Source organism: Corapipo altera, unplaced genomic scaffold (assembly GCF_003945725.1).
Source record: "Corapipo altera isolate COAL_440 unplaced genomic scaffold, ASM394572v1 23b, whole genome shotgun sequence".
NCBI classification, from domain to species: Eukaryota; Metazoa; Chordata; class Aves; order Passeriformes; family Pipridae; genus Corapipo; species Corapipo altera.
The window spans coordinates 13,391,074-13,415,114 of NW_020884885.1; the positions used below are offsets into that span (position 1 = coordinate 13,391,074).

At 33.8% G+C, this 24,041-nt stretch overlaps 1 long non-coding RNA gene across 1 annotated transcript in view; it reads right to left on the reverse strand.

The window, feature by feature from the left end:
• The window catches only part of LOC113946682, a 52,544-nt gene extending 30,741 nt beyond the window's left edge, over positions 1 to 21,803 (reverse strand). The window contains exon 1 of the long non-coding RNA XR_003527512.1: positions 21,713 to 21,803. This is a non-coding gene — a long non-coding RNA (uncharacterized LOC113946682). The remainder of the gene's footprint in view (positions 1 to 21,712) is intronic.
• Positions 21,804 to 24,041: the final 2,238 nt, after the last annotated feature.

Genomic DNA, 24,041 nt, shown 5'->3' on the forward strand with positions numbered 1-24,041 from the left:
TAAGTTATGTGTTGCTTTACACAGATACATAAAGTTGTAAAAAAACCACTTTTTTTTTTATTCTAGACAGAGGTTATTCTTAGTTCATCAGGTACAATGCCTTACCTCCATTATTGACCAAAACTTGTTTATTCAAAAGAGAGTAACAATTACTTGCTCCCTACTTAGCCAAGTGTGCTTGCCACATACAGACAAAGGTATTCATTCTTGTCTCTTCCTGATCAATTTATATCTTGAATTTATGTTCTTTATGTCCTATATTTTCTTTTGCATAGTATTGCTAAGAGCAAATATTTGATAGAAAATCAGAAATAAGTATCTTTCAAAAAATGAAATGTTTAGACACAAAGAAAAAGGAAAGAAAAAATTAAAATTATACCCTGTTTTTCAACATGTATTTTGAAACAATCATACTTATGGTTAAGTGAGACTTTCATCTTTAGCACATCATCCCTACTGTACTTCCATGCAACTCTGATAAAGCTGATAATCATAAATGATTTCCTAACAGTTTCTGATGGAACATTTCCATTTAAATATGGTAGAAGATATTAACAGACAAAGAGAATACATTTCTAGCTGATCATCAAGTAAATTAGTACTTGATTAGCCATAAATATAGTTATCTAAAAGTCTGCTTGCCTGCTTTTTGGTTTATTCAGCATCTGTTGACAATTTGTTATATGACAGATGTGTCATATAATAAAGGCTTGTTTAAATTTGGTTCATTATAACAAAAATAGTGGGTAGTAGATATTTCCAATGTTTTCTGTCATGATTCAGATAAGAATATAATAATGGCTGTAGTGAGTCAATCATTCTGCTCCAATAGTGTCATATAGTCCAATAGCTGTAAGCAGGTGACAATACTATGACAAAAAAAAGGAAAGTATATATTAATAGCAACTTCTAATAATACTCTTCTGACTATTTTCCCAGTACTATTTTTCCAAGTACTTTTACCTCAAGACACACGTGGGGAGATTTTCAAGGAATTGATTTCGTAATCCTGTTCAGTTCTGTTCAGTGTTCCTTGCCTCCATCAAAACTTTCTGCAGCTACACTATCCTTTACTCAGAGTGAAGCAAAATACAAGTAAACCAAGCCAAAAGATTCATATAAAAGTTTATTAACTTGTATAAAAAAAAACTGTCAGTGACAGAAAATATGGTGTCTTATATGCCTAGTCAAAAAGGCAGTTCCTGTAACTGTGACCCAAAGTATAGCACATGACCTAGTAATACTAATTTCTCAATACCTCCTAAATGAGCATTCCATTATCAGTCAGTGGTCCCAGGATAATTATCAGTAAATCTGGAAAATCGTCTACAGGTAAATAGAAACTTAGCTCATGAGGAGACACATTTTCTTTGAGAGAAATGACAGGGCTCTTGGACACAGAAGACTGATTTTGGTAAGGTCTGTCCTCATAGAGAGCTAAGAAGTCAATGTGTTTTTTCTTTTTCTGTCTACTGGTATAATTGTATTACTGTGGCTCTTGCCTATTTCAATTTTTATTGAAGTACCATCTTAGAAGATGGTCCTGAAACAGAGCTCCTACATCAAGGTCTCTCCTGATATTGATACAAAATTTAGAAAGACACTGTGGAAGTGTCATGTCCTCCTATATACTCCTCTTAAAGGGTGATGTTATTTGATCTCTGTCATCACAGAATAACAGTTGTTTTCATTAAGTTACCATTTAGTCCATATAGAACTGCATTTGGAAAGCTTGTGGGTACATCCTTTGAATTCACACAATCATGACTATTCAAAGTACTGTAACACATGAGGAACTTGACTCACTTATTCCTTCATCTTGCCACCTTGGCATATGCATATTTCAAATTTACATTAGCACATTGATTCATGTTTTTCCATGGTTTGATTGACATTCAGAATACTAAATTACCTCAGTTCTGGCACATCTTTAACTGATTATAGCCTTGAGACACCCTCTGATAAATGGCTGTGCTCTAATTTTCAGAAGCAAACACTCTCATAATCAAAGGAACCTTCTGTTTATGCACTTCTCATCTGGCAGTATCACAAAAATGCTTTTAAATTAGTCTGTGAGCTTTAAAATTTATAGGTTTATAAATACTATTATCTAGTTTCATGTTTGAAGTTATAAATCCTTTTTATTCCATGTCACTTGTTTTAAGTTTATTCAGATTTCTATATCATCTGTTTGACTTCTATTCCAAGACAATCCATGGTCCCAAGAAAATGGTTTTTTTGCTACATTTTTGAGAAAGACATAATTGTGACAGCCATATCCAGCTAATAAATAGTTATAAGAGCCAGAAATCAAATTTCTTGGGATGATAAGGAGACTGCAAAAGATTATAAAGAATGATGCATTCTCTAATATATATATAAACCACCTATTTCAAAGATTCAGCATAGACTTTAAGGGAGATCCTAAACTATTTTTGAGATACAACTGCCAGAGAAGATCTAAGAAATTAGTACCACCTCAATAAGAAAAATGTTGGCTTATATTTATGAGATAGGGCAAAAATCTTACCAGGGAATTCTGATCAGAGTTTGGAAGATCCTTGGATTCAACTGAACAGGTTGCTCATTCTAATTAATTCTAATTCACAATCATATTACAAATAAGAGTTTTTTCTGCTCTGGGATTAGCTTCTGTAGGTCCAAAAATTATACCTTAATTAAATGTATCATAGCTAAAACTTACATAAAACATGAAAAGTTCTAGCTGTGTTGAATTTCTCATAGACAAACATTCAGTTGCAAAGAAATTCCTATTGGACCTAGAACTCAGAATCAATATGGGTCGAGATGAATATAAGATTGAATTTTTCCCTCCTTCTTTGTAATGCATTGATAAAAACCGATAAGAAGTTAAAATCTTCAGCCTCACAAATAAAAAGGGAGTTAAAAGAGAAAATTGATTCTCCATTTTCTTTTAAAGATCAATAATATGTTGATAAAAACCAGTTAACATAGAGAAAGAAAACATAATTTGTGAATCTAATAACACCTAAATTGGACCTCTTAATCTCATTTGTTCGTGGTCATTTTGATTTCCAAATTAACAGGAGTGTATGGTCAACAGCAAATTAGGCCACAACTGTCTTACTTTCAAAGTATTTATGTGGTGTGATCACACTGGCCTTTATCTTTGCCATGTCAACTAAAAGCTTAATTTTCAACTCAGGTAATCTTGTGCACTTGTAGCAGGTTTTACCTGTGGATTATGGAATAACTCACATATGGTAGAAAGACCAATTTCACTAAAACTCAGGATCAGAGAAGTTCATTCAGTACATTCTGAAGATCCTTGTTTAATTTAAGCTTGCAACTGTCACTTTCTTTACAAACCATGAACAAGGCCTCCATTTTGTGAAACAAATCTAGATTTGATAATCCTTAGTGATCTATGTGCAATCCTGGAATATATATTCACTTCTTAACTGAAATTATGTAGCTTGTTGGTTTACTGAGAATATTTTACTGTTTTACAGGACCTTTGCAAAAACAGCTTGAGGGGTGCTGTACTGGTTGATTTACCCTCTATGAGCACATAGTTACAATGAAACATGAAGTATTTCAACATAGTGTGGTATAGTGGCATTCGAGGATAACCAAATTGGTTTGTAATAAAGCTTCAATGTTTTTGTCATCATGTGGGATCTGTTAAATGCTTTCCTGTAGGTCACCCAACCCCTGCCTAAACAAAGCAAAACTAATTCTTGGCTTGTGATAAGAGTCAGACCTTAACAACAGTATGCATATTTTAAAGTTTTAAAAGTCTCAAAGCTATATTACATCAAACCCACTTCAGCTATTTAATTTATTTCATTCATCTATGACTACAAAAATGTAGTATTCTTATGGCACCTTATGTTTTAATATGTAAAAAAAAAAAATGGACTGGGGCTGGGACATTTAAGAATGCGCTCCCTTCCTTCTCTGCTCAAACCCCCCAGAAATCTCAAAGCGATTTAAAATGTCCAGGATTCTTATTCTCATTTTTTACCAGAAGTGATAGAGTCACTGAGGCCTAGAAACATTGAAGTAACTTGCAAAAGTTCAAGAAGTTTGTGACCTTGCTAATCAGTCATCGGATAAGAATAAAAGCTAAAACCACTGGCACTCAGGAAAGGTCATTAGGCTGTACCTTGCAACTTGCAGTAGAATAAAGCCATTCTTCATATGCCTTCATTCAACTATTCTTCAAAGCCTATGGTAGTATGTAACCACTGAATACAGAATTACCTGTACATAGAGAAAGTAAAACTACTAGACTGCTTAGTCTGTCCTCCTACTACCACGGAATTTTAAATTTTTTCAGAATTTTGTCAAGTATGATATTAATCGTTGATGTCAAATAGTAGCAAACATATGAAGTAATCAGGGCTAAGATACCATATTTATGATGTAAATATGACACACAAATACAGTCTTTTTCTGACCCTACAATTAATAAAGTAGGATTAATTTAGTAGCCTCTGTTATCAATCCCAAAATACTATTCTCTCTGGCTATAGCTGGTAGATGGACTGAAATCCAGGCTATGTCACATCAGGTATTGGAAGTTGCTCTTAGCTTTGTTAAATTCTGTCCTATCTTATGGTTGTTACTGTCCACAGATGACAGTTCCTGTTAGGTCCTCAGTGCCTGGCTTTTGTCCACTCTTATTGAAAACATCAACAGCAAACAAATAAACAAATGAATAATCATATTCTGTGGTTTGATAAATAACATCTTCTTCCTTCCAAATTCCTTTAGGTGAACTTCCATCTTCAGTGATATCCAGGATCAGATTTTCTGACCCCTCTCTCCCCTCTCCCCAGTCATTCTGACAGCCTAGGGGAAAGGAAAGCTCAGATTTTAGCACAGTAATTTAAAGTGTTAATTAATGAATAATGAAGTGACCTTGATATACTTGTTTCTCCAAGACTGTGTGTTACAAACTAACTCTGTGGTTAGTTTGTAAGAGGTAAGGAAAGATAAGGGGGCAAACCTTCTCCCAGTATACTCATCGTTAATCAGAATCATGACTCACATTTGCTTAAAGAAGTATATCAGTAATAAAAACATAAGCAAGTGTCTTCTCAACATCTGGATCCAATTGAGTTGTGCTAATTTTAAAATAAAATTATCCATAAAAACACATTTTTTGAAGAACTAAAACTTCTGTCTTATTAAGCCTTACAGGAAGTTTAAATGTAAGTTACATTGGCAGAACAGAAACAATTCATTCTTTCTTTCAGTATATAAATTAAAGTCTCTAATTCAAAGTGTGGACTCTTAAGAAATTTTCAGTTTTGCCACATTAGTGAATAAATGAATGGAACAGAATTAAAATGGTGATTCATCACTGCAGGATGATACACCACAAAATATGGTTTATTCAATTATCTTGACAACTGAGCTACAGTTTTAACTATTTACAATAATGCTTTCATAAGGTAGTAGTAAATATTTTATAATGTTTTTTATGAAAATAACAAAGACTTATAAATTCTGCACTGCACACTAAAACACTGCAGCACACTGCTGTGAAACCTTTGCCAAGAAGCAGGGAATATGAAGACACTTCGTGTGTAAATCATAAACTTTACACATTATTAAAATACAGCCTCTTCTATGCAATCTTTGAAGAGGTAGCAGAATCAAGTCACATTTTTATCCTTTCTGAAGGCATGATTTCTCAAATGAAGAGTCAAATGCTTCTGGCTTATACTGGAGCATGACTCGTACCTTCAGCTCTGCTTCAGATTTTCTACATAGACTGAAATTGTGACAATTTCTCCTGCACAGCTCCAGATATATTAACATCTCTAGTTGCTGTTATACATATGTAATTAAATAAATGTAATTTACAGGCTTGCCAGAAGAGCTTTAAACAAAAGACTTAAATTAAGGCAAGATATTCAATTGACAGACATTTATTTTCAGGTGCACAAGATTTGTTCATATTTTTAAAATAGTATCACAATAAAGACAAAAACTCAATAAATGGTAGTGCTCTGTAGACTAATTTTTAAAAATGTTACCTCTGATTTATCTTTTTTCTTCCATACTTGGATTTTATAGATATAAATATCAGGAATATGTCCAAAACATTCTAATAGACTTGGTAATTTTCCTTATCTAAGTGAACCAATACTTTTTATCTAGCAATGTACAAATAAAGTAATGAAAATACTTTACTTCTCCTGTCACTCCAGTGGCAATTAGAGCAGACAGACTGTTAAAGAAAGAGATATAAAGGGCTTTAGGAAACAATTTTTATGGAACAACATCTTTATGTGACTAATTTATCAAAACAAAATAAAATGAAGTAAAATTTTAAGGATTTTCAAATACTTATTTTTTATTTGAGATGGAGAGAAGAAAACTCTCTTCATAGCTTGGAACAGCATTTTTTTATTAGGTGCGTAATTTGAATTCTTTTTTTTCATAATAATTGAAATAGGTGCTTAAAATGAATATATTATGTAGCATTTGGACACAGTTTTACATTATCAAGAAAATTTGTCAGAATTGTATAAAGAAAAGGAGTATGGTCAATCTATTAGAGACATCAACATTAAGTAGTAACATTATAGAAGTAATTTTAGAAAATATAAAAATCAGCATTAGCATTCTTTTATTTTTTAGAAAATCCAGAGTGCTTTAAAGTATCTGAGCAGTAAATAATTTATCCTGTAAATAATTTTTTCCTACGTCGTCCCAGTTAGTTCTTTTGTACGAAGTACCTATATTTCAAAACTTCTATTTGGAGCCTGTCTGTATTCCTCAAATCTGCCAAATTTGGGTGGTATGGGGGAATAGAATGTAATCTCAACAATTTTCAAATGCATCTACTGGTTATTGTATTTAAATATTACAATAACTTTTTTGGACATACACAAATTGTGAATACAGCCCTACTGTTAAAAAAAAAATAGTGCTGAATAGAACCTCTTAATTGTTAAGTTCTTATATTGATATAACAAGAATTGTAGGCACAACCTTCTCTTCACTATAATGCGGTTGAGGCAACTTTTAATAACAGAGCTTTCCAGACCGCAAGTGCATAGGTAGCTCTGATAATTATACTTTCATTTAATTTTTTTAGTCTATTTCAGGACGTCCATTATCTTGAAGTTTCTGTAGCAGGCAGTTCGTATAATATAGCACAGCTGGTACCTCTCATGGCTGAGGTTAAACACTTTGATTACTATTTTCTTATTTTTTACTTCTTTTTTTCCCCTCTGTGGTCAAAACATGAGTTTATAGAAAAAATTAAATCAATTCCACACATAGAAATTATTTCCAAACAACCATAACCATTTATTTCTGACTTTCCATTAAGCAGAAATCAGATTTTGTAACTTGCTTTTTTTTATTTTTTAAAGCATGCTGGAAAAACCAGGTCTGGCAGCCTCTGTGAAGGATTCCATCTCAGGTTTTTTGCCCAGCAGAGCCTTCCTTAATCTAACTGCATTTTACATTGGTAAATTATTTTAGTTTCTATCTCCAGTTCGTGCATTATCTTGGTCATTTGCTTCAGCACAGAACTGTTGCTCTTCTCATTTCTAACATACAGAATGTTTACCATTAACTGTGATGAAACCTCTTATATTTTTCTTAATAGTATAAATAAACCTAAATATTACATCAAAATTCTCACTAAAAAATCCTATTTGCATCAGTATAAATGAATTGGATTAACACCATATTTCCTGCTAGAATTAAGGAAGCAATAGATCTACCACATATCAAACCTCTGCCTGTAAGGTGCAAGAAATAGGCTGCTTTGGAAAAAGCGAATTGTAGAGAAAAAGGAAGAAATCAATAATGTGTCAAGTTTCTTTTCTGCTTTGAGAATGCTCAAAAAAGATTAAAAAAAGATCCAAACCGCCACTATATTTGAATACTCCCCAATTTATTCCCAAAGATAAAAACTCAGACTGATTTCTCAGAAAACAAAGACTTGTCCTGTTTTATTCAAGGCATAAGCTAGTTTATCAGCCTAAATAGGTCTAATACCCTAAACAGAACCACAGTTCATGGTATACAGGTAAAGGACTGATAATTTTCTTGTCCAAAGTATCGACTTGGAGTGAAAAATAAGAACTATGGAATAGGATGAAGAAGAAAGAGTAACCTTAATAGCTGTATGGGCAAGGATCTAATATTCTTTCAGAAGCAAAGCCAGAAGAGTCTCCTTATAAATTCTCAAGTCTTCTGCTTTAGGCATATTTCATCACTTGTGTGCATATAAAACCAGAATTATCTCTGCATACAGTGAATATTCTTAACAGCCTAAGGATCTGCATTCAGCAATAGTAGCCTGAGAAGGGATTTATATTGGAATAGAAAGATGAAAAAACTAACATGAAAGACAACAGTAGAGAAAAAAAATTGTCCTAATAATACCAGCTAGTGTCCTCCCACCACATATTTGTGTTTCAATCTAATCTTAAATCACCAAAATAAGAGTGAATATGATCTATCTTCAGCTGAATTCCCTTACTGAATCACAGTTAGGGAGATAAACAGCATAGAATGAATTTCTCCTGGTCCTCTGGATTAAATCACAAAAATCAAAGACCCCCAACATTCAACTCTTATTTTTGCTGACAGCATAACAACTTACCAGCTACTTGTTTGATCAGTAGAGCTATTTCTCTACATCTCAATGAAACAAATTACTTTCCCAATTATTTCCTAGGTTTCTGATTTAGACCCAATATCACCTTGTAAGCAAAAGCCAAGAAAATGCTGTAAGTGGATACTGTCAGAGACATTAGCCAACAACAAAAGACACTATGGAAAAGTTCCATATGTATACTGTGAAGTGCTAGCTGTAACTTTTAACTTTTTAACTTTTAATATATGAAATGTTGTTCATATATGAAATTTCCATTTTTTTTTTAATAAAATGCTATAACTGCAGTGTTTTGCTCACACCTGGACTGCTGAGACAGGCCAGAAAAGATGTGTCTGGCTGACATTCTGCTATGTCCATTCACTCTCCCCAGCTCCCATAGCATTCCAAAATGAAAGATTCATTTTTCCTTCTGCTGACACTAATGAGGTTATTTCTTTGATTTCATTGCAGGAAGAACTGCACTATTACTGAGGAAATAATCCATATTTTTCCTCTACCAATCTAGATATATTTAAGATTTAAAGGAAGTAATCCAGAACAGAAACCTACTTGAAAGTGGAGCATAGCAGTAAATGGTAGAATCCAGGAAAGGTCTGTCCTTTTTGAATCAGAGCTGCAGTCTTTTTGCAGCAGAAGATGTGTAAGGTGAAAAATGTGACAGCAACAATAGATCAGGTCATATATTGGGCAGCGTTTTGAATTGCGACCTAAATGTGGTTTAACTTGATTAACTCATTGCTATACTTGTCCTTTTGTTTTCTACTAGAAAAGACTCAGACAATAACATATGTTTTCATAAACATGTAGTTAACCGTTTGGGGGTTTTTTGGAAGATCTCAAATGAAAAACCTAATGGGTGTTAATTTCTGGATAACTAAAATCTCTAGCTGACAGGGATTTGATGAATCATGTAGGTATCTAGGAAAATGCTTCCACACTCATGACAGTCATCATTTGTAATAGTGACTGAAGGAAATGTGATAAATAAGAGACCCCTAGAGATTGAATACAGCTGAAAATCAAGTAGGACATAACTCCATTGTGTATCTGCCAAATGTGACAAAGTTAATGAGGAAAGCATCTGTAAGTATAATCTTTACCCGACAGTTCTCTGTGTAACTTGTAGCTCAAAGATTTACCACCAACAGGTTCAGGGACCACTTTCATGGAACATGGATCCATTCGTAGTAGCCTGTCCTACTGGGTGTCTTATATCATTATTAGCACTTCTCATTCTTGTTTTTGTTTTAAATTAAATTGGAAACTTTTAAACTGACTATAGTTATTTGCATGTATTGGGGACAGGAAAACAGCGTCTTGATCTTCTCTGGTCTTTTAGTGACTACTGGCAGAAAAACAATAAATAAGAATCTTCACACGAATCATATATATATATATATATAGATGTGCTTTTTCTCATCTAGGAACTCACAGTCCTCCTAGGTAGTGATCTTGCACAGAGAAATTAAATAACCTGGAGGGTGGTTTGATCACAATCTCTGTGAATGGGAGTCAAAAATCTGTGTGCAGATTTGACAGCCACAGCCTTGATAAGGTAACAACATGCTTTTTAAGAAAGTAAACAAGAAAGGAAAAGTATCGTGCAAACATTTTTTAAAATTCATGGGGGGTTGTATGTTTGTTTAAAAACACAAAATATATCTATTTTCTCAATACTTCTCAATATTTCTTTAAAAGCATGAAAAGCACCATGAGTTGAGCGTGCCATCCTTTACTTTACAATATATACATTTTTCTTCCTCGTGAGAATAAAAAACACAATACAAGCAAAAGGAGCTAGTGCTGAGTATATTCATTCAAAAAGTCTTTTTGACACAATGACCCATAAGGTCATTTTAAAGAGAGCACAATGAAACATGTTCTTCTCTAGTGTACATTTTCTTGTGTGTTTTTTAAATTCTTTTTTTAGCGTATAGAGTTACAATCTAATCTTTTGGGAGCACAAGTCACTTTCTAAACTTTCCATTGAACATGTAGTTTAAAGAAGCAAAAATGCTGAGTGCTTTTGTTCTGCAATTCACAATATAAACAGAAAAAAAAAAAAGGAAAACTCTGCAGGATAAAAATGCTTTCTTCTATTCCCTTCCCCCATGCCTTTTTTCCCAGTAGGACTTGTATTGCTCTGCTTCGCTGCTTGATGAAACTTCCAGCAAAACCAAGCACAGGAGAACAAATGTTCAGGAATCTCTAGATATCATATTCATACCATGCTGTTTCCTAGTAGCACTACTCAAAAAATAACTAGATCATCCTCTAATGCTAGTTTTGAGATGAAGATATTGCTTTATTTAGCTTACAGTCTAAAGGAAATGTAGAGATAAAGCTTATATTTAGTCTTCATGATTTTTCTTATCATTATTCATGTGTATTGAACACTCAGTTCACTTTATCTTTTCAAATGTCTCATTATCAATTGCCTCTATTCACACTCTTCATGAAAGTGAATGTCCAGAGTAAAAACATTTGGTTTGCTGCCACAATTTGTTTTCTGTTAATAAAAGTAAAGGTTGAAGTTAGGGAGAAATGTTCTCAATGACCACTCCTTTTATGCTTCTTTCACTGTTCCCATAATCTTGCTATAAACCATTTATCAAGAACAGATAACTGAAAAATGAAGTATTCTCTTAAACAAATAAAATAAAAAGAAGCTTGAATGATGACAGCTTGTTTAATATTTGCCAACTATAAGCAAAGACCTATAGAAGAAAATGTGATAAATGTCCCATGAGCATTTACACTGTGCAACTACCATGAAATTCTTCAGTGTAATATTTTAGAGAATGCAAGGAACAGTAAAAGGATGGAAAATATAAGAAGAAATGGAAGAAATGTACTCTGAGTTGCAGAAAGGAGGTCTTTTTAGAGAAGAACATCTCTTATTTGTGAAAACTGCGAAAAAATGGTGTCTACAAAAAAGTAACGAAAACTTCAAGTATGATACTGAAGAACATAAAAAGCTTGAGTAAATATCTTTAATGAACTTAGTGAAAGCAAGATGGATTTCATCTAATATAAATACATTTCTAAATTTCAAATTTCTTAGAGGGTAGAAATTCATTAAAATAAGAGATTCTATCTCAGTTGTGCAAAATATAATTTTATAGTTTGTTCTTCTTTTTGATTGTCAATCAAAATATGAGTAATAGTTTGGACTTTAAATAGGAATGAAACAAACATTCATTTCAACAGGACATCTGTTTGCTCATTGTTCATATCACTAGACTGAAAGACAACAGGAAGAGAACAGGAAAGATAGTTTATCAACTTGCTTAAGCACTGTAATACTCTAACTTCTGAGAGAAACAATTGGCCATGAAGAGACTAATTGCATTGAACTACTTATACTACTTTGGAATCACAGTTATCTAAGAGTCACTAGGGCTCTTCTGAAAAACTGCAAAACAGATTTTGAAATATCAACCTGCACTGGTGTAACACAGGTGACCAGTTAAATACTTAACTCAGAATTCTTTGTGTAGCTGTGGAAATACATCTGGGGGTGACTTTTGGAGCAGTGAGGTTTTGTTTTCTTCCTAGCCTACGCTTTTTTTTCCATGCTTAATCCATTTCTGGAGCAGTAATCCATTTGAAATTGCAAGGAATTTAACCACTGAGAAGCAAAAATTTCCATGCCTTCCTATGCATGCCTTCATGCATTCCCTCTCTCAATGATACTCTTCAAGTCACTGACAATATTCCAGCTATACAGAAGCTTAACCAGTAAGCAACAGCCTACTTTACCTGCAATGTCTTTGTCAATTAGCTACTACTACAATCACCAGTTTCCAGTTTCCAACAATTAATACTCTTTTTCCTCAAAAAACCACCAAAATTATCTGAAATGTTTCCTTCTTTTTACTTCTTCTTTTCTCTAAAGTTATCTGTAATGTCCTTCTCCTCAGTTGCCTGTTTTCTTATGCCTTAGTTTACTTTATTGAGTCATCAAACTGAAATATAAGACACATGAGAAAAGTTGAGATTTGATAGAGATCAAAATGACAAGGTGTAATCAGTGCTACATTTTTCAAACATTGTAAACTTCCAGTTTATCTTATTCTGACTTTCAAGTGTTGCTTATTTTAGACTTCCAAAATTAAAATAAATTAGAAATATAAATTTTTGCCATATTTGTTGCAAGATGTCACACTAGTTATAGTGGAAAAGAAGTCACTATATAATTTTGCGTATACATTCAAAAATATGAGATGAAGAAAAGCAGCGATGCACTCTGATTTGCAGCAGCTTTGCCATATCTGCAGGCAATAATGTTCTGTGACAGGTGCTATCTTTAGGTTACTTTGTCCTGAAAGCTCAAGTCACTCTTTGATTCCTTTGTAAGCAGTCATACCTGTACAGGACTTTAGTGAACTTGGCTCCCTTGAGAAATATTCTTGGAAATGAGACCCATTCTCTCTGTGGTTGGAGAAGTTTTTAGAACAGAGGCAGTAATGTGACTTCTGTGGTTGCACTTTGCCCCTAATTTATATTTAACACCTTTGAGCTTCTTTTAAACAGTTCTCTGAATAGGTTTGGACAAAATATTTTGGATGAAATTGCTATAACAGAAATATTCTTTCTAAAGTCTAATTTCTTCTATTTAAACTGTAAAACTTCATTTTGGAACACTTTTGTGTGTGTAAGTGCATGTCTGTGTTTTTTTACTTGAAACACGCATACACAGATGCCCTCACATACAAGCACCTGTGTGTAAGAATTGTGTTAGAATCAACATTTAGTTTCATGCTGTAGAAACAATGAAACAGCTCCTTCCATCTGAAAGGCTTTTGAGATATTTGGAGATAAAGAAGTAAAATATTTAATACAGCTACACATATCCACGGCCTCAGAAGTTTTACTGCCATAAAATAATCCTGTTTCAAAAGAGAAAAAGGGAGAGAGCAGAAGGAGAATGTACTATTGTCAGTCTCAGAAAAGTCATTTTGGTTCAGCAGAGAGCAATGATTGCATATGAATAAACATGGAATTTTTTTTAAATTGTCTAAAAGTGTGATATCTAGAGAGGGGGAAAACTGGAGTATTGAAGTGGGAATGTATAAAGTAATGTTTTGATCTTTGATAGCAAAAGTATGCACATTACAAAAATGGAAGATGGTGTGCATATAAATGTTGAGATGACAAGCTGTATCATATGAAGTTAATGAAAAAAATCAAAGAGAAAAATCGGAGTATTTCTAACAAGAAATCACACTCATGCAACGAGACTGATGAGTTCAAGACAATCTATACTGCTCTGTGTCTATTTGTGTATGTATGTATGTATGTATGTATGCATCTATCTATCTATCTATCTATCTATCTCTCTATCTATCTCTATACTGTTCATGCTCTGTAGGTTGTTCTAGGATGGAATGTGGACTGTTCACCTGACATTTCTTCCAGACTGTATATACTGAATAATTCTAATAATCTCATTTATTATTTGATAAAAATATGTTTTATTTAACAGCTTCTGATCTTCCTGTCTGAGACAGAGATTATAAACATGAGAAAAAAAATGTAGATATGAATTGAAGAAGAAAGTTATAACAGGAAACTTAGTACAATTTTTTCTTTCTCTCCTTCCACTTTACATGCTTGTTCAGTACAGCACTCATTCTCTGTTCTTACTCACTCTGTGAAAATATCACTCTTGTGCATGGTTACTACCCTATTTTACTGCTTTGTATGTTTCACTAGAGATGTATTGCCTTCTTCCCCTACATTGCTCATGATAAAACTTAGACTTCCAAAACTAGTGCTGTATTTGACTGGTGAATTGCTTCCTTTTTTTTTTTTCCTTTCTAAATAAAAATGAATTTGCTTTCAAAAAGATGGTAACAAAAAATTTCCACTAATAGCCTTGGTCTCTCATCTGGTATCCTTTCATTTTCAGTTTGTTCTTTTGACAAAATTCAACCCCCTGAATATGCATTATTTAGGAGGTTTTTGAATGTTAACAAAGGTATTATAATCATTCGTTTCAAACCTCAGGTCAGCCAACTGCCATATAAAAGTTTAATTTTTACATAAAAACAGTGATGTGTTGATCCGTGTCTTGCAGATCTTTGAAATCTAGCTGAAAATGCAGACAATAGCTATCTCTTCAGGTTATTCTTTACTGTTATCACAGCAAATAATTTCTTACACAGATGAACATCAGCTTCTTTTTTCTTTATGTCATCTGATTTTGTGATAAAGAATAGTTGAAAGAGGGTTTGTTTTTTTCCCCTACTCTAAAGACAAAATACTAATTGCTTAAGAAAACAAGTGCCTAATTTCTTTATCTTCTCTTTACTGTGCAGCTGATTACAAATAATGACATTTTAATTGAAAAATTAGTATATGAATTAAGAAGGATGATTGTTTCCAATCTAAAATATACAGATCACAGAAGGAGAAAATAATAAGCATTCTTTAGAAAATAGAAAATAAGCTAGAAAAGTTAATGCTTTAATTGTATTATTTATTTTTAATTCTACATGCTTATGAATCTTATCCAATCCTAAAGCTTTGCTGTCATCAGAGATTGTATATTTAATTTTTTTTTCTCTGTCTTTACATTTATTTCCTACTTTCATAGCACTGGAAAAATTTGAAGACTCGAGTCAACCAACAGCAATATATAAGCATTGGTTGTTGAGAAAATATATAAATATTAATATTAATAACTATATGGGTAATATAATCTCTCACAATCTGTTACATAAAGGAATTTAAATGTTTTTTCTTAATCTTTTTGAGTACTGTCATTGTAATATAGTTTATGCTAGAGTATCAGCGCTATATACTATTTTTTATAGTTCCTTACAGAGTTCTTAATATCTTCTGATTCTTAAGCTAAAATAATTGACTGCTCTTACTGTTTGGCAATTTTCAAATTTGCTTTAGAAAATTAAATTATATAAACTATACATGTTTCAGGTATATCTTATGGATTCTGGACTTGGCTTTTGAACATTTCTTTTCAAACATCAGTTTCCAAGGGTTATTTACCTGGGTTGACATTTCCCCATATGAACAGTCAGATTTCACAGAGGTAGCCTGTTTTACAATTGCTGTAATTTAAATTAATAGCCTATTAGCATTTTAATTTTGTAAGGATTGATTTAACTCAAGTTTTGCATTAACTATCTTGGACAAGAGTTGCATTTTCAAACAAAAGATTTTGTTGTATAGTTCTTTATTCTCTTCAACCTAATGTTAAGAAAAAACATAGAACTTAATCTAATCCTCAGAGATCCTTTTTAGCTATTAGGATTAGATGAGGGTTTTATAATCCTCTAGAGATTGCCCTTTTTTTCTTCCATTAGTAGTGTTGGCAAAAGATTATTTTTTATCTCGTGCTTCTTTGGTAAAAGGTCACAAACTCTTTTGTTATTTTAGACCTTCTCAAAACATCACCAAATGTTTGAGCACTTAGGAGCTATTTGAGACTCCACTGAAGACAACTGTACGATGTCAGAGTAGAAAGGGTTTTGTTAGGACATAGAAATCCCTTACTCTATAAAGTCTGGCCTGCCAAATTCCAGTACGATAAAGTATAAAGAATAAATACAATCCCTGACGGGGCTGCACAAGATATTCCTTTTTAGTTCTGTCATATAAATCTCCATTTCTGTGTTTCAGGCACTAAATTCTATTTCTTATTCTGTCATGTTTCACTCATGATAATATTTATATTCCTCATAAGATAGTTTATGCTTTGTTGATGGTTCTGGACATTAATTTCCTGTCAGTTATCAAGGATAAGATAAGAAATATTTTGTTAAAAGTTCTACATTTAGAATAATGCCTGAACATCACAGTACAAAAGTCAGACTAACAAAACATAGGAATTGAAGTTGAATTCGATAATATTAAACCTTTTACCAATTACTTGGTTTCTCATTTGTCATGTAAAGGGATCTATGTGCAATTCCAAAGTCTTCCCAAACTCCTTTTTTTTGAGTTTCAATTTTAATACAAATAGCAAGAGTTAGTTTAAACTCTGAGGATCTAATTCAAATTTATGTGATGTCAACTACATGGAAGAAAATGAAATACCTGTAGTTCTCTCTGGTCTCCATTGCCTTTCATCCTTTGCCTGTTACCAGGCAACTTGCATTCTTGCTAAGGTTTGTCTGGTTTTCGAAGTAGACATAGGCACAGAGTGCAGACACAGTTCAAAATTAATTATACGTCTTGGTACAAGCATATTTGTTTCAAAAATTTGCAGCCATTTTCTTATGAGTGATATAATAGAGCTTCACAGTGGCCAGAGCTCAAATATGATGGATTTATGCTGTAACCTTACAATAATTCCCTGTGTTATATCTTTTTCTCCCTGAAGTTCCTCTTGTTTTTCTGTAACAAGAGCCAGTCATCAGTGGAATTGAAACAAAAGAGGGACAAATTTGCTTCTAACCCTCTTCTCCCCATATGAAAAAAGCCCTCTTCTCCTCATATTAAACTTTGTCTGGTACTGGTGCCAAACTACTTATTCAATTCATGTGCAAAGACTTCAAGAAAAATATTGCAATTTAAAATGCACTTCTTTGCTGTTTCCTATGCACAAGTTTCTCCAAAAAATTTTTTACTACATTTTAATCACAGATATTTTGGAATGCACTAAGCAATGTGCCAACATTTTTCAGATCTAAGCTAAAAATTTTAGGAAACAATGTGTGACAGGGACACTGTCTCAGCTTCAGAAATAACTGAGATAACCCAGGGATACAAAGAGTTCAAGCCTAGGTATGTATAAGAAGCACTGGCAAATATCCATCTCTCTGGAACGCTGCTTATGGGATAAAGAACATGATGTTCAATTAGAAACTGAATCTCATAAGCAATGCCTAATTCAATGGACTCAAAAGTTTAGTTGTTCTTCTATCCCATTATAAAAATGTTTAGAAATATATAGGATATATGACTTTCACAGCACTAAAGACTTAGAGAGAACACTACAGAGAACAACCAAAGGGTTAGACCCAGGGAATGCTGTGTGACACTTTCCCATCACTCAGTGCAGTGGTGTTGTACAACCAGAGTGAAACAGGATTTGTTTTTAGGCAGAATGTATTGCTATTTAGAGTACTAAAAAAGAGAACAAATCATGGCCTCATTCAATGTAATAAATTCATAAAGCCAAATTTATACTTTCAGTTTTATAATATAGGTCTTCCTTTCAGAAATGTAGTACATTTCCAAACTCTTTTTCAATAGTTTATTCTTATCTGTAATTTTATTACAGTTTAAAGAGGAAATATTAGGTACTTTTGTTCTTCATATCTTTTTCACCAGCAGAGCCACATGTTGTACAGTTGTTTTCAATATACAGTAATACCGATCTCTGCAAAGAGATGCAAGACATTTCTCCTCCCCTCCCCGAGCACCTCTCTTAACCTGAGAATAAGGATTAATAAAATGTAAGGCTTGGTGCTTCTGAGGATTAACTACAGGTAGTTCGCATTTCTGCCCATCAGCTGTAGGTCAGAAATTACTGAAATCCCATAGTGGCATCAAGATTCCTGGTAGGCCACTGGTGCCATACACACAGAAATAAAGTTAGTCCTCTGAAGTGCTCCAAAATAATGTGCTCCAAACACATTATTTTTAAAATCTTAACTTATAGATCCTAATCTTACAAGTATTTCTGCATGCACAAAACCTTATTCATGTTAGTGATACCAGGCACATTGTTATCTTATTCGCAGGATTGGGTCATATCAACAAAAGACAGAAGTTACTAAAGTCAGTAATGGAATGGAGTTTTTATTCTTTCAATAAATATGTGTGTTTACTATACAACCTCTCTAAAAGACAATGATAGTATTTACTGAGTGGATAATAATAGAAAAAATTATTCTTTAGATTTGGAAAATTAGGAATAAAATTAGATAGTCTCAGTTTCAGATACTATTTTATTGTTAGATACAAAACATTTTTATTGTTATATCTGAAACAATAAATGCATGCAAGAGGTAAGCAGCATGAAAGACTTCAGTATTCCATACTGAAAGGGTTAATAGGAAAAGATAAAAAGAAAATCAAACAAATTAAGTAGTAGTGGTCAGTTAGAAATAACTTAGTGAAAACTACAAGGTATTATGGAGTAGTTCTCCAGTCTTTGATAACACTATTTTTATATGCCTTCTAGTCACAGTTGAAAAAGTTTTTTTCCTAATTATGTGCGTGTTTTGAGATATATATTATACAGAAGGAAAAAAATCAAAGTCACTATGTTACAAAGAAGCTGGAAACAAGTAAAGCCTTTCAAGAAAGTTGACCTAAGACTTGCTTTAAAAAAAAAAATTGATGACTAACCTTACCTTCAAAATTTTTCCTGCAAAAAATACCCACCTTACAGTGGATGGATGGCATCCTGATATTACTTCTCCCAATCTGCTAACAAATTCAAACTGCATATGGGATAGTTTAGAGCAAAATCATTCTTATTCCTCATCCACTTTTCTTAGGCCCTATTGCTACTTACCATTTACATGTTCTGTCTTCACTCTGAGTCTATAAACATCTATAGTCAAGAATTTTTGTTTATTTTGTGTCTAGCAAAATGGGTCCTGTTCTAGATAATGCTTCTGGTGACTGTAGAAAAATATGAAATAAATAAAAATTATTTGATTGGTGTGAATAACTGCAGGACAGCAAAATGAAAGTCTTCACAGACTCTGAACTACTCCCACATCTATAAGATGGATGCCTAAAATATCTGAATTCTAATTCTTCTTGAAATGACAGAAAAATGCCGAGACAAGAAATAGACAAATAGGTGATAAATCAGAAGGTGGGATAAGAGGGAAGATGCAACCTCTAATTAACCATTTTAAATTCTACTTATTTTTGATTTAGCATGATGTTAATCTTAATAAAATAACAGCAACCTTGAAAGTATTGATGTTATTTTCATGTAATTTATGACAATAAAAAATGTGCTGAGGTTATGGGTTATGTCATTCCCATTATGGCCAGTGAATGAGATAAATCTTAAAGTTTATTTTCTGACTGCATACTTAGCTATTGCAGTTATCTCTAAGACATTAACTTATTGAAAAGAAGATATCATCTTTCAAGAGAAACATGTCAAAAATATTTTGATAAAGTATTTATAATCCCTGAAAACAGATGGCTGTTTCATAAAGATTGTCAGCTGAGAAGATTTACTGACAGAAACATGTTAAACGTCTTAAAATTTTTTGAGGGAAGAACTTGCACCACAAAATCAGATGCATTCTTCCATTAATCCATCACAGCTGGTTGATTTTTTGACAGCAAGAGCATGCTGGACCTAATTTGATTGCCTTACACTTTTTCTGATTAATAATACGTGGGTAAGTTGAACCTTGATGGAGAGAGTATAAAAGCAGATCACTTGCACAAAGCATAGGTAGGATGATGGGAGAAGAAAATAATTTGATATGTGCAGATAAAGTAAAATCCATGGGATTGTATTTATGCATAAAAACACTGGGTTTGTTTTGGCTGAGATAATAATAGACAGCATTTAAACTTTCAGAAGTATGGTATAAATCTCCCCAAAGAATACAAATTACATAAGCAGTATATAGTATTTGAAATTTCACATATTATTTTAGTTTTTTCTGTATGCATAAAGTGCCTTTTTGATGGAAGGAAAAACATGTGGCAAGGCAGAGCTCAGTAAAATGTTCTGTTACTGCATTTATTCTCAGTTGAAGAAGTCAATAGGGTCATGTAGTCTAAGGTGCAGAAAGATACCGAGATACTGAGAACTGTAATCAGAAGAACAGCTGCTGACATATATTCTCCTTCTTAATATGTTATTTGGTGATACTTTGTAGTGGAAGCCTTTGTTGCTTTGTTACTTTGCAATTGTGCATTCTGCAGGGCCAAAAACCATAAACCTGTACCTTTCTACCCAAACCCGCTTATACTATAACCCTGTAGACCTGCTTATACTATAGACTGTATTGGCAATATTTAGATACTGTATCAGCAATAAATCTAGTCATAATCATCCATATGATTAGTGTCATATTTCTCACACCTGACCAGGAGTCTTCTGTCTACTACTCTGCCACACTATAAATCATCATAGTAGATAGGAAAGAAAGTAATTTCCATTCCTGCTAAGGCTTGTTTTTTCCTGGGAAGGATACTTATTCATACAGGAATATTTTCAGACTTACTCTGCGTCTCTGGGTACGTTAAGTATTGTTGTGCACAAGAGTTGTATCTAGTCTCAGGTGTGGGTCAAGTAACAAAAATTAATTCTATTATTATTGCATCATTCTTCTGTTCGTTTTAAGACGCTGGGACTCATAGCTGATCATGAATGGCAGCAACAATGGTTATACCATCACGCAGACTGTGTCTATTTATAATGAGTCACTGCTTTTAGTAGGCTCAGTGTGGGAATACCTGAGTGAGAAGATACACAAGGTTATGAGCACCCTAGATAATTTTGAATGAATAATATGAATATTCACTGGAAGGGATATTTTTAGTGTTTACAGAAACTGAAATAAACTTTGCAAGAACTACCATACAGCTAAGAAAATTTTGTCTTATTTACCTTCTTGAGGAAAAGTTACAGTAAGTGTTAGCATGACATCACTTTCCTAAGTGGTTTACCTGGCCCATCATAACTTCCTAAATTAATATGTAAATGTACATATATTTTTTCCTAGTTAACGAATCAGATTCACATTTAAATATATATATACATGTGTATATATATATATATACATATATATATAAAAATAGACATTCTTTAATGACACCCAAACCTGTTAAGATCTTTTCCTGGGTCAAATTTGTCAAATATCATTCTTTTTTGCAGTCTAGATTAGAGAATTCATTTTTTCACCCATCTAATAGTAGGTATTTGATCTCAATTAAGCAAATGTGCTTCGACTGCACTCAGTCTGACACAAGAGCTAAATAAGGAAGTTATCCTGAGAAATACTGTGGAGTGTTGTATTCTGTATCCTTTACAAGCTCAAGTGATAATCCTGTAACTTTAGGATGGCAAAGAAAGTATGAGCCATGAGAAGTATGAAAAAGTCTTCAACTGACCTGTTTAAGCTTGTAGAAAAAGGTGAAAAATGTACTCTTGTTACATGTATTATCCTGTTAAAATTTTTTGTGCTTTAAAGTATGATACCAGGTACACTGAGCCCCAAAACAAATACTTTCTGTAAGCAAACAGAAAGAAAGAAACAAGCCAACCTTCTACTAAGTCCAAGGTTCAAAATGTATTGATTTTGACTTTTGAAAAGTAGAACTCTATCATAGAAAATAAAAGGTTAACAGAAACAGCGAAAATTAATTTCTTATTTAACTCTTCATTGGTAAAACGAGAAATGAAGCGCTACATAGCGATTTTTGATAATTCTTAGGGACAAGGAATGAATCTTTTTTTTTTCCTGATCATTGAATACTGAACGGCCTCTTTTAATATGAAAAACCCCTCTGTTTGTGTTTCTACAATGTTTTCTATTTCAACTACTCTTCCAGATCAATTTTATGAGGTTTATTACCTGCTCATTTATGAGAACTTTTGAATCAGTGTTTAAAAACATGAGAATTGTCAACCAGGAGCATTTTCAGTGTCTGCTTTTCACAGCTGATGTCATTTAGTTCCCTAACTTTTTTTTCCCTGAAAGCCCCTGTTGACCAGGTTTCACACTGTGGTTTGCTTGAAAATTATGGAATATTCACACTCTGAGTGGGACTCTGGCAACTTACATTTTTGTGCATGTGCACATATCCACTGCAAAGAAAAACCTCCATTTACTCTAGTAATATATCACCGTGTTACAACCATCAGGGCATTTAATTTACAACTCAAATCAATTGGGACTTGCTTCTGCTAGACAGTAATATACAGTCAGTTTAAAAAACCTGGATATTGCAGCTCAGTGCAAGATGGGCTGTCAGTCAGCAGAGTAACAAAATGACAATTTATGGTTTGTAAATATCCAGCAGATAAATTGCAAGAAAAATGCACTTTGACTTTAGCAACACACTGTGAGGAATACATTTTTGCTGAAAGAACTGTGTACTGTGCGAGGAAATTACTTCTATTAAATAGAAATACTTTGCTCTCTCTTTATTATATGTTTTTTTAAAGAACCTGTTTACTGCCTAATACTTTTAAAGAAACCAAAATATATATACTGGACCTTTTTCTTTGGTGATGTAATGACTTCTCAGACAGTCATCTTATGTAGATCTATATAACTTCACTAAAGCTCACCAGAGCTGTACAGAAGGTTGGTAAGTGTAGTGCAGTGTGTGCTAGGAGGAGGAAATACATACTACTGGGTGCTGGTATGGCACTTAAATAGCCATGAGTCTTGAAGAAACAAGATGATTCTTAGCACTGAAGAAACACAAAGAAGAAGAGACAGATTTCTATGTAGACAAGGGCCTAATATTTCAAATTTCATGAAGTCAAAAAGGAGAACTTTCTCTCTACAGTATCTTCATGGCCTGTGTAAGCAAAGCAAAAGATGAATCAAGAATCCATTGATGACCACCTGAAAAAGCTTGAAATGAAGGAAAAACACTTTGTACAAATGGTTTCTACTTTCACCGTGCCCTAGGTTTTGACAAGAAACATAAATAATAATTTTTTGAGGGTGGAGGGAGGCTGTGCTGAATCATAGAATCATAAAACCATAGAATCAACAGGGTCGGAAAAGACCTCTGAGATCATCAACTCCCACCCTTGATCCAACACTGCCATGGTTACTAGATCATGGCACTAAGTGCCACATCCAGTCTCTTCTTAAAAACCTCCCTGATGGTGAATCCACCACCTCCCTGGGCAGCCCATTTCAATGCCTGATTACTCTCCCTGTAAAAAATTTCTCCCTAATATCCAACCTAAACCTCCCCTGGCACAGCTTAAGACCATGCCCTCTTGTCCTACTGCTGGTTGCCTGGGAGAAGAGACCAATGCCCACCTGGCTACAACCTCCTTTCAGGGAGTTGTAGAGAGTGATGAGGTCTCCCCTGAGCCTCCTCGTCTCCAGGCTAAACAGCCCCAGCTCCCTCAGCCTCTCCTCATGGGACTCGTGCTCAAGTCCCTTCACCAGCCTCGTTGCTCTTCTCTGGACCTGCTCCAGTACCTCAATATCCTTCCTGAACTGAGGGACCCAGAACTGGACACAGTACTCCAGGTGTGGCCTCACCAGCACTGAGTACAGGGGAAGAATCACTTCCCTGATCCTGCTGGCCAGGGAAGGCCAGGATGCCATTGGCCTTCTTGGCCTCCTGGGCACACTGCTGGCTCATGTTCAGCTTCCTGTCAATCCAAACTCCCAGGTCCCTTTCTGCCTGGCTTCTCTCCAGCCACTCTGTCCCCAGCCTGTAGCGTTGCAGAGGGTTGTTGTGACCA